Source organism: Colobus angolensis, unplaced genomic scaffold (genome assembly GCF_000951035.1).
Source record: "Colobus angolensis palliatus isolate OR3802 unplaced genomic scaffold, Cang.pa_1.0 Scaffold8, whole genome shotgun sequence".
NCBI classification, from domain to species: domain Eukaryota; kingdom Metazoa; phylum Chordata; class Mammalia; order Primates; family Cercopithecidae; genus Colobus; species Colobus angolensis.
The window spans coordinates 9774866-9786140 of record NW_012121820.1 but is presented as its reverse complement, the minus strand read 5'-3'; the positions used below and the strand labels follow the sequence as shown (position 1 = coordinate 9786140).

The following is an 11275-nucleotide window of genomic DNA, read 5'->3' as shown; positions in this document are numbered from 1 at the left end:
CCGGAGTCACCTGGCAGCTCGGGACGCGGGCGCTCCAGGGGTCCCACGGGGCCGCGCACATCAGCCCCGCCGACGGGCACGGGCGGCTCACATCGATCCCCTCGCGGCCAAGCTCACGCCCTAAGTTGTTGGGATCGCGGGCAGAAGTCATCCCGACAGCCACCCGTGCGACGACACAGTGGCCCCTCACTCACGTCCCACTGACAGCCTCGCAGTCATTCACAAGCTGACACAGTGGCCCACGGCCACACGCAGTCGGCCAGGCAATGCTCACACGGTCCCGCCGTCCCACGCAAGTCACCCTGACAGTCGCCTATACACAACGACACCCAACCGCTCACCCACGAACAGTCTTACCGCCACAGACGAGTCACCCACAGACGCTCCGATGCCCCATACACCGTGACATGCCCTCACCCGCTGTCACACTCAGGCACAACGGGGGACAGTCACACAAAGAAGTCGCTCGACAGTCACACGCTCGCAGCCACAACGCCTCACCCAGGCGCACGCTGTCACACACAGCCACCCCGCTGGACGGTGAGCCTCAGACACAGATGGTCCTGACGGCCACACAGTCACACGCGGTCACACCCAGGGACGGCCACACCTCGGTCATCCACAGTCGCGCGTCGAGGTTTAACTTCTCAGCGCCGCTGCACACTAATTGGGCAGTTTACTAATTGGCAGTCACTGCCCGGCGGGGCCTCGGATTCCGAGTAGGCGGCGGCCAATCGAGGCCTGTCCCCTCCCGGGAACGGTTAGCCGGCGTCCCTCCAGGCTGGGGCTGTAGTGCAGGACACCCTCCCTCCTCCATGTTTCCAGGATCTCCTCCCCCTACCCCAGCCAGGTCCCCGCTGCGCTGCGCCGGGCGCGTTCCCAGCGATGGAGGCTTGCGTGCCTGGAACCCCGAACCCGAGGCGTCAGGTCTCACTGCCCCGCCTGGCCCAGCCCGGATGGGCTGGGTGCCTCTGTGCAGTCCACGTCCCCTTCGGTCGCCGGGGAGGGAACTTTCAAACTTAGTTAGGAAGCGAGACTGTCCGCGCGTCCGCCGGTAGGTGCGTGGGTCCCGGGCCGGCTGGAGCCAAGCGCGGCTTTTCGTCACTCGGAGCCCGGATTGAACAGCGCGCGTGGGTTTCCCGTGGCCCCAGAGCAGACGCGCGGGCTCCTTGGCGATGCGGGGTGAGTGCGCGTCCAGTGGCTGGATCGGCGCTCCCCAGGGTCTCTCCCCAACCTCGCAGGCTTTTCGTCAGGTCCCTGGTAGTGGGGATGAGGCAGGAGGGGGGCGTCCTGGCGCGGATCGGGGGGCCTCCCGGGCTGGGCCTCCCGGAGTGCGCCCTCAGGCCCTAGGGGAGCGGCTTCTGGCAGAGCCTCCCCGCAGTTCGCCAGGGGCGGGAAGAGTCCAGGCCACTAGCCTGCGCGATGTGGGGCGGTGGTGGGCGACAAATGAGGTCTCGCGAAGCGTGGGGGTGGTTCTTTCTTGTCCAGTGACCTGCAAAGTTAGAAGCCGAAGCGGGGGGGCGGGGGGGGGATGGTAGCCTCAGGAGAAGGCCTGGAGCTGCCTCCAGTCTGATGGAGGAGAAATAGATTAAAAGTAGCAAGTGGAGTTTTCAGGGAGGAGAAGGTTGGGTGTGGGGGCAGCTGGCCTGTCTTCTGCCCTTGGCTCTGTTATTTTTCAAAACGTGAAGTTGGCGAGGTAGGTTACAGCCTCTGGTTTGCGGGTGTGGGTGGGCTGGGCATTTGTGCCTCAAAGTCGGAGTGGGTAGGGGCTTAGCCTGGAACGCTGCGTTTGAGGGTGGTGTTTTTATAAATCTCGCCAGGGTGGGGCTGTCCCTAATAGGGGCCTTTTGAGGCAGGACTCAGCCGAACCCCCTGCTTTATTACGATGCTCTGTAAACCTCTGACTCAGCACCAGAAACTGTGCGAATCTCGCCGGGAAGGGCCGGCAGAGAGGGAAGGAGAAGCCAGCGATTCTGGTTTCTTTCTGTGTGGGATGTAGGACCCCTGGCCCATAGCTGAGGATGTGTCTAGAGTGGGGCGGGGCAGGGATGGGGGTGGGGATGCTGCTGAGCCACTGAATAGGTGAAAGGAAGGTCTGAGTTTGCACTGGGATGTGAAACCTGCTACTCAGTCCTTCAGGCTAGAGCAGGGTGAGGTGGAAGGGGAGAGGTCACCATACTCAGCTAGGGGCTAGAGGTGTTTTGGTGAGGGATTCCCTAGTGGGCATGGCCTTAGTGGTGGTGCTTGGCTGGTAGGGCCGGGCGGTGACCGGGAACTCCTCTTTTCTGGCTCAAGAAGTGGATGGGCAGGGGTTGGGGAGGGAAATGCCCAAGCTCCACTTTTACACTAGTCACTATCAAAGCTGGAGGGGACACTGAGGCTCAGGGCGCAGTAGTGACCACACCTGGGGCCTGCAGGCCTGGCTGCATCCACACGTTGTGGAGTGGACACACCCACACATGGGGGGCCCTGTCCCTGGAGCCCAGATGAGGCTCGTTGCACAGGGAGCCAGGCTTTATATACATAAGGGCAAGCATTTGCCCAAGCGATGCCCGACAACTATGGGGCAGTTGGCCTGGAAGGGCTCTTGGCGACCGTCCCCTTGGCGACCATCCCCTTGGCGACTGTCCCCTTAGCGATCCTCTACACAGAGATTCCCAGCCTCTTTAAACCAAAGTCACGAACATTGGTTGTTCTTTTGGTATCTTTTGTTTGAGAAAATACACACTAATGAAAAGCTGTTATGGTTTTATTTTTGCTTTGAAATAGATGTGTATTTTATTAATCACAATATTAGCATGCAGTAGAAAAACAGCTTACCAGGTATGAATAAGACTCATTACTATTTAATGTAATAAAGGTTCTTTTTGAGCATAGGGATTTGTGGCCCCATGGCTCCCATCATCTGTGGCTCCATGCTGGGAACCATTGGTCTCCTCCTTCTTTGCGTTACAGAAGGGGAAACTGAGTCACAGAGGAGTGTACTCACAGATTACACAGCAAGTAAGGAGCAAAGATGAGGCCTAGGCCCAGGGTTGACTCCCAGCAGGACATTTGTTTGGCTTTTTTGCAAGTCTCTGTCACGGTTTAGGGGTTTAGAGCCTGCAACATCTTTCTTAGGGTAACTATGAACTCCTGGTTCAGATTTTAGCAAGGCATCTTACCGGGCTGGGGAATAGCTGGGGGAGACCTGCTTAACTATGGCAAACTAATGTAAACTGGCCATTGGAGCTGGGCAAGCCTGGGTTCAAATGTCCATTTGTTGCTTCATGACCTAGGGCAAATGATTTTTAGCTCATTTTTTACTGAGATATGATTTACATACAATAACATGAAGATTTTAAGTGTACAGTTCCATGAGTTTTGACAAATATTAACACTCATGTAACCAACATCCCACTCCAGATAGAGAAAGAACATTTCCGTCATCCCAGAAAGTTCCCTCACATCTCTTTGTAGTCAGCACGCCTTATGCCCACCTCCAGAGGCCACTACTTACCTGATTTCTGTTACCAATGCTTTCTTTAAGTTCAACTTAGGTATATTAACCATGTTTAAGTTCTAGAACTTGATATGCATCATAAACATTTGTGTGTCTGTCTTCTTTTTGCTCAATATAATGTCTTCAACATTCATCAAGGTTGTTGCATATATCTATAGTTTGTTCCATTTAATTGCTGAGTAATATTATATTGTATACATATAATACAATCGGTTTATCCGTTCACCTGCAGGTGGACATTTGGGTTTGTTTCCAAGTTGGAGCTATTATAAGTAAAGCTGCTGTGAACATTCTTATACAAGTCTTTTTGTGGGCAGGGAAAATCATTTAATATCTCTGAGTCTTGGTATTCTCTCAAAGACAACATTGCCTACCTCTGAGTTTCAGGAAGGTTAAGTGAGGTGAAACAGGTTAGGACAGTTCTTGGCACATACCAGCTACTAATTAGATAACAACAATATCAACCATCTGGGGCCATTCCAGGAAGAGGCTTAGCATCTCTGTTCCAGCATCCTTCATCCCTGGACTGAAGGGATGAAGGCCTTCATCAAGGCCAACCTGGGTGCCACCTTCCCCATGTGGTGCTTCACAGCCAGCAAACTTCTCTTTCCTTCCAGGCTTCCCCAAGAACTGGTACCGCATGGGATATGGCATGTTCTGCCATCCATCATTCTACCAGCAGTATTTATTGAGCACTTCTTGGTGATAGGCACTGTGCAAGGCAACTGATGCTGCAGCAGTGAACAAAAGTCACTCAAATCACTGCCCTCTGGAGCTTATCTATCAGTGTGGGAAGTCATAAATATATGGGTGAAATATATGGTATCATGATTGTTTGGAATATGACTTTTGGAGAAAAATGGAACAGGAAAGAGAGTTGGGGGTCCCAAGGCCTGGGGCTGGTTTGTGATTTTAAATAGGGAAGTTGAGGAAGGACTTGTGGTCTAGAATAGTGTTTCTCAAATCTATGTACACGTGAAGAATCATCTGGCAAGATTTTTTCAATATTTTATTTTATTTTAAGTTCCCGGATACATGTGCAGGATGTGCAGGTTTGTTACATAGGTAAACATGTGCCGTGGTGGTTTGCTGCACCTATCAACCCATCACCTAGGTGTTAAGCCCTGAATGCATTAGCTATTTATCCTGATGCTCTCCCTCCCTCCCTCCCCCCATCCCCTTGACAGGCCCTGGTGTGTGTTGTTCCCCTCCCTGTGTCCATGTGTTTTCATTGTTCAGCTCCCACTTATAAGTGAGAACATGCAGTGTTTAGTTTTCTGTTCCTATGTTAGTTTGCTGAGGATAATGGCTTCCATCTCCATCTGTGCCCCTGCAAAGGACATAATCTTGTTCCTTTTTATGGCCGCATAGTATTCCATGGTGTATATGTACCACATTCTCTTTATCCAGGTTAACACTGATGGGCATTTGGGTTGATTCCATGTCTTTTGTCTGGCAAGATTTTAAAAACAGATTCTTGGGCTCCACCCCTAGAGATTTGATTCAGTTGGTCTGGCATGGGGCCTTAGGAATTGGCATGTCTAATGAGCTACCCAGGTGATGTTACTGCCCATCCAAGGACCACACTTTGTGTAGCAGTTGTTTGGTTGTTTGTGTACAGGCTTTTGTGGGCTCCTGGCAGGCAGGAATTCTGCCCAGCACCTGGCATGGTGCCTGACTCATAATTGCTCAGTAAATATGTGCTGGTGGGTGAAGGATTCAACTTCCCACCCACACAGCTCTGGGCACAGCATCCTGTAAGGATGAGATCTGGGCGAGCTTGGTTAATGAACGATTGGAGGCTCTTTTTGACAAAAATTCATGAAGTGGGGTTAAACTACAGACTTGATCTGGACTTGACCTGCGTGAGGCCTGCCCAGTATCCTTGGTGGGTGAGATTCCCGCAGATCCTTTCTTCAGGGGCACAGGTGGCTGCTAGGGAGTCCCGTGGAAGGTACCCTGGGATGGGTGGGCTTAGAGCTGAGATGGCTAGTCCCAGGAAATGCTAGATGGATGTCTGCTTCTCTGCTAGGAAGCTCTCATTTACTTTCCATCTGAACATGTTCCCTGTAGCTCCTCCCCCAACCTGTGCTGCAGGCTCCTCCAGGAAGGACCCCAGGACTTTTGCATGGTAGGACCAGCAGCCCAAGCCTGGCACTGCTGCCCCCAATCTGCTGGGTGACTTTGAGCCTGTCAGTGCCCTTCTTTGGGCCTCTGTTTCCCTGTGTGCAAAGGGAAGGCAAATCGGTGACCCTCAGGCTAGAGGGATGGTGTGGGGGTGGAAATATAGTGAAATAAAGGCTGAGAACATCCTTTCTAACTGTGGAGGGTGCACTGGGAGGGAATGCTGGTGGGAATGGTGCTTTTTGAGGAGATGGGCCTGCTATCCTTGGGAGGACAGGAACCACTGTATCTGCCTTTACTTTTGTATTCCCAGTGCTAGCCTGACACATAGATGCTCAGCAAATATTTGTAGAATGAATGAATGAATCTAGGGCTTGCCAGTTGTAACCTGTGGCTTGAGGAACTTAGCATCTGTTTGGCTGTTGTCATCTGAAGACTTTGTGGGGCACAAGGAGTCCAGGGCAGGGCAGGGCAGGGCAGAGGCGCAGAGTCTTTGGCTGACCTTCCATTCCTAGAGGAGCTTTCCAAAGTGGGCTCAGAGGACAGAGCCTGGCAAACAGAGCAGCCTGTAGACAGGAAGAGGAGCTGAGCCTGCATGAAGGGCAATGTCCTGTGCCTCCCCCTTGGTCCAGGGATCACCCTGCTGTGTGGCTTCCTGCCCCATGTGATTCTGTAGGGCAATCTATTTTGCTTCTCTGATTTCCTGGAGTTGGTCTCAGGATATGAAGGCAGCATGGTTTCTGGAACCTGGCAGGCTTGGGTTTGAACACTGCCTTCACCACCATTAGGGTGGGCAAGTTATTTAACTTCCCTGGGCTCAGCCTCCTCATCTGCAAAATGGGGACATTGACATCTCCCCTTCGGAGCTGGAGGGTTGGAGATCACGTGTGTGTAGCACTTGGCCCCAGCAGGAAATGCTTTCATTTTCATCCACAAAGAGCAGCCCAACTGAAAGTTAAAATGCGAGAGGAACTTGCTTTTCTGCACCAGCTGCTGGAGGATGCCTCATAGCTGCCCTGCTATGTTCTTCTTCTTTTTTTTCTAGAGACACAGCCTTGCTCTGTTGCCCAGGCTGGAGCGCAGTGGTACAATCATAGCTCAGGCAGGCTCAAACTCCTGGGCTCAAATGATCCTTCCACTTTGGCCTCCCGAAATGCTGGGACTGCAGGCATGAGCCACCACTTCTGGCCCTGGGCTGCTGGCAGTCCCAGCCTCGGATGCTTCCCTGTCTTGGTCCCTAGACCTGATTTTCCTGAGCCTCTGGGTTGAAGGAGTCTCTTATTGGAGTGTCCAGAATTATGAATCGGAAGAGAGTTGCTCATTTCCTCCACCTTCTGTTACCTTCTTGAATCTGTGTAGCAAAGAAAGTGGGTTTTGGAGGCAGAGAAATTGGTTCAAATCACAGCTGCACCATCCACGGGCTTGGGCAGGTGACCTTATACCATCACTTAGCTGCTCAGGTCTCAGTTTTCTTATCTGTACAAGGGGACAGAAATGCCTGCCTTCTATTGTTGCTGTGAAGATCAGATTAAAGTAATTGGTATGGAAATTCTGTCTAATCTAGAGTGCTGTTTCCCAGCCTTGGCACTATTGACATTTTGGACCTAATAACCCTTTGTTGTGGGAGTTGTTGCATGCATTGTAGAACGTTTAGCCGTATCCCAGGCCCTACCGAGTCGATGCCAAGAGCATCCCCCTTCCCCGAGCCATGACAACAAAAATATCTCCAGACTTTGCCTCTGGTTGAGGACCAGTGATGTGGGAAGAAAGCGTAGCACAGGTAAACTAGAAGTTAGTGGTGAAGGGAATTGCAGCGCCGCCGCAGGGCCCGTGCTTTCTGGCCAGGGCTTCAGTCCACTGTCTCCCTTCAGTAATCCTATATCCAAGGGGTTGACAGTCATCTTATTTACATGGATTCAAACCTACAGGGTGATTTTTCAGCATGGTTTGGGAGCAACAGTAAAAGCATATGGTAAGTGATTATTAACCTAATGAGTTGTGATAAATTATAATTTTATATCTTAGTGAAATGATGTTGTATGACACAGAATAATACATTTTGATCAATTTCCCTGATATTTAAAACTTGCTACTGTACAGTTGCTAATTCTGGTGCCTGCTGGCATGAGCAACCTGATTGTGGTTTTTCAATATTTAATGGCCTGTTTACTGCTGGGTTTCTCAGATATTCAACAGGTTTTTATTGAGTGCCTACTGGATGCTGGGGATTCAGTGCTGTCATGGAGGCTCAGTGACTCCATAGAAAAGTTTTATTTACTGGGTGAATGGCTATGTGGATTTATAATCAATTGGCTCAAAATGCAGAGTAATAATTAAATATAAAATTGGCTGAGCAGTGCCAATGCCAGGAGTGTGGGAAGGTTTTACAATGGCAGAGTCTTACAGGAATGCCAGGTGGGCTACCTGGGGGCATGTAGAGTGGTAGGGGGTGTTCCAGGCAGAGAGAGCAGCCATTGCAGGGGTGGTTTGGGGATACTGTAAGCCTAAGGAGGGGAAACCTGCCTGCGTGGGAGTTGGGACATCAGCAGAGGTGGTTATGAAGAGCCTTGCACCCCAGCCTGTGGGGCTTTAAGTAGAGGAGTGTGCCTGGAACCAGGGGTGCAGTGCAAAAGTAAGGAATGCATCACGCTGCTGGATTCTGACCATCCTCAACGACTGTCTCTTGGTCTTCTGCTGGTGGGAAAGTCTAATGACTTGCATTTGATTTCCCCCAGTAGCCTGCGATAGATACTCTGCTTCTCAAACTTTAGCCCACCAGAATCACCTGGAGCGCAGTTAAAACCGACTGCTGTGTTCCACTTCCAGAAGTTCTGACTCAGCAGGCCTGGGGAGGAGCTGAAAGTTAGCACTACCAGCAAGTCGATGGTGCTGATGGTACCAGTCTGGGATCCACACTTAGAGAACCTCTGGTCTAGACTAGAACGTGGCAGGATTGTCCTGCCTTAACTGAGGACAGTAGAGATGTATTGCTGGCCTGGGGCATGGAGCCCTGGTGGGGACATGGTTAGGTGTCCTTCTCAAGCCCCTTGGTGGGTCGTGGGGAGAGTCTTCTTCGCCGTGGGGAAGGTCTCACGTTGGGTTGCCTGGAAATGGACTCTGAGATGGAGAGTTGCTCACGGAAGGTTTACGTGGGGAAGTTGTCTGCGGTGAGGTGGGTGGAAGGGGTGCACCTGTGGGGGACACAGGAGGAAACATGCTTGGGTGGGGGAGAAGCTGGCCTGGCCTGTCCTGTGGTTCTGACGAATGCCATCCCACAGGGAGCTCTGGCGCTACGGTGGCTCTTCAGTGTTGCCCCAGACGGAGATGAGGGTACTGCCCAAGCCTTTGATTCCTGCATCATCCGGTCATTTCAGCATAAGTGAGAGGCCTAAAGGTGAACAGCAGGCAGTTCCCTTGGGTGAAGGAGTTCACTGCAGCAGAGGGCAGTCCCATTGAAGGGCGAGCTGCAAGCCCAGCCGCTGATATTCCTGGGGTTGGGGGATGAGCATATGGAAGACGGCCGGGGAGTAACACTGACCATCTCAGGGAGATGCATCCTGCGGAGAAAATGCACCTTCCTTTTGGTTCCCAGGAAGTCAAGGGCCAGCATGTGGATGACTTTTAGTGACTGTCACTCACTTGCTCAAGTTCTTCTTTGTCTCATGAAGTGAGAGAGATGTGTCACCTGCTCTGCATAGGAAAGGCAGGATAGTTACTTTTTGGGTCCAAGGGAAGACGAATGGTAATTAATGGAGTTTTTAGGGGCTTAAAGATGCTCTACTCCGGGATGGGATTCCAGAGTCCTTGCACTGAGCTGTCACATACCTTCCTGTCTGTGAGGGAGGACTCCAGATGGGTCTCCAAGGAGCTTCTGGGCCATGCTTAAGGAGGTCACCTCTGGACAAGAGCCACGGCTTTCTCTTTGGGCTGGAGTCCTGTCTCGTTCAACAAGAGGCCGTCTGCCCTGCCCAGCCTCAGTGCAGGTCAGTGTCCCTGGCTTTGCCTTTCACCTTCACTGAGCTCCCAGGAAGCTCAGAGGCAAAGGAGGGGGTCACCTTTAGCCATAACATAGGCTATTGTGGTGTGGCTACCGTTCATTAACTCACTCCCCACTGCGCTTCACTTTCTACCATTTCCCCCTTTCTCTTGAGTCTTGCCACTCTTTTATTTTTTAAACATTGGTTTTGCTCCTTGTAAGACACACAGAAGTATTTTAGAAGAGGAAAGACACAAGTGAAGTCCCTGTCACTCTCTGTCCCTCTCCCTTCTCCACACACAGTGCTGTGTCCCGGGGTATCCACTGAAAAGGGTGTGGAGGGTGTACTTCCCATCAAACCCTTTCTTCAGTTCCTTACTTTTAATACATTTGTTGTTTTTATTTCTGTAATCATTTTTTTATTTTCTTGGAATTCTGAGTTTCTTGATTGATCTCATCTCATCATAGTCTATTCTTTTATGGATACGTGACTATCCTGAATCTCTTTGAAGATGGTAATTCGATTTTTAAAAAAGTGGTCTTTTGTTTCCTGCATTTAACTCTGTTTTATTGGTGGTTCTTCTGTTCACTTTTAGGCCTCTCTTTTATGCTGATATTTTCTACAAATGCCTGGTGATTCTTGGTTGACATTTAAATTTGTAATTGGGAGGGGAGTCTAGATCTGTCCTGTGGTTGCGAGTTTCCTCAGCACGGGTGGAAGCCATGACTGCGTGGGTGGGCAGTGTGGATGCTGAGTAGAAACGCCCTGCATGTGCTGTGTGAGTGCAGACTCTATTGCAGTGTGGGATGAGCCTGCGATGTCCTTGGGGGCCTCTTTGTCCCTCAGGTAAGCCAGCAGTTACCCCCAGGGCACTGGTGGGCACTGGCCCACCCACAGGAGGGAGTCTCCCAGGGAGATTTCTCATTTCAATTAGAGAATTCTTCTCCTTGGCATTAGCCTGGGGGCAAAACCAACAAACAGCTTCTCCCAGGGCTTTGGACAGACACAGGGGTCCCAGCGCAGGCTTCCTCTCTCTGGGAATGTTCTGGGGTTCAGTTAGGTGTTGTGTGCCGGTTTATAGTACTCACAGGCTTCGTTGTCAGTCTGTTTCTTTGACTTCTTAGTTTCTAGCAATCTCGTAATGTTTCTGATCCCAGCCTTTTCTTGTTTTCTTATGTGCCTTAAATCTTCCTAAGAACTATGCTGGGCACATTTGTCCCCATTTTTTAGGTGAGAAGACTGAGGTCCAGATGAATCAAGTAACAGAAGGGCGGCAGAGGAGGTTGTTAGGCAGAGCTGGAATTTGGCCCGAGCTTGCTCTCCAGCTGTCAGGGTGCCAGGGGGAGCTCACTTCCTCCTGCTGCAGGGCTGGAAGAGTGGATCGCTGGTCCCTTGTCTTAGAGCGCCTTTACATCATAGCTAATTAAAATGTGCTTATGTCGAAGCTGGGCCTAATTTGCAGGAATGATTTAGAAACTTGTTGGAAATGAATCAACTCAGTAGTATAACCCAGGGTCAATCCCATGCATACATTTTATTGTTCCATCGTGCTGTGTTTTGACTTGAACTGAACTTTATGATGTGGAAGATGGACCCTGGGCTCTTTATGTCTCATTTATTCTGCAAATTTGTTTCCTGTTTACATGATTAAGGAAGGTCTCGGGCCGGGCGC

At 51.0% G+C, this 11275-nt stretch overlaps 1 protein-coding gene across 2 annotated transcripts in view; it reads left to right on the top strand.

Annotated features, from left to right (window-relative positions):
- Window positions 1–1054: 1054 nt before the first annotated feature.
- Window positions 1055–11275, top strand: part of TOX2 (TOX high mobility group box family member 2) — a 158022-nt gene continuing 147801 nt past the window's right edge. The window contains exon 1 of one of the 2 annotated variants that reach the window (XM_011929023.1): window positions 1055–1182. The gene's annotated coding sequence lies outside the window, so the exon portion shown is untranslated. The remainder of the gene's footprint in view (window positions 1183–11275) is intronic. The other variant, XM_011929024.1, reaches the window with a different exon arrangement.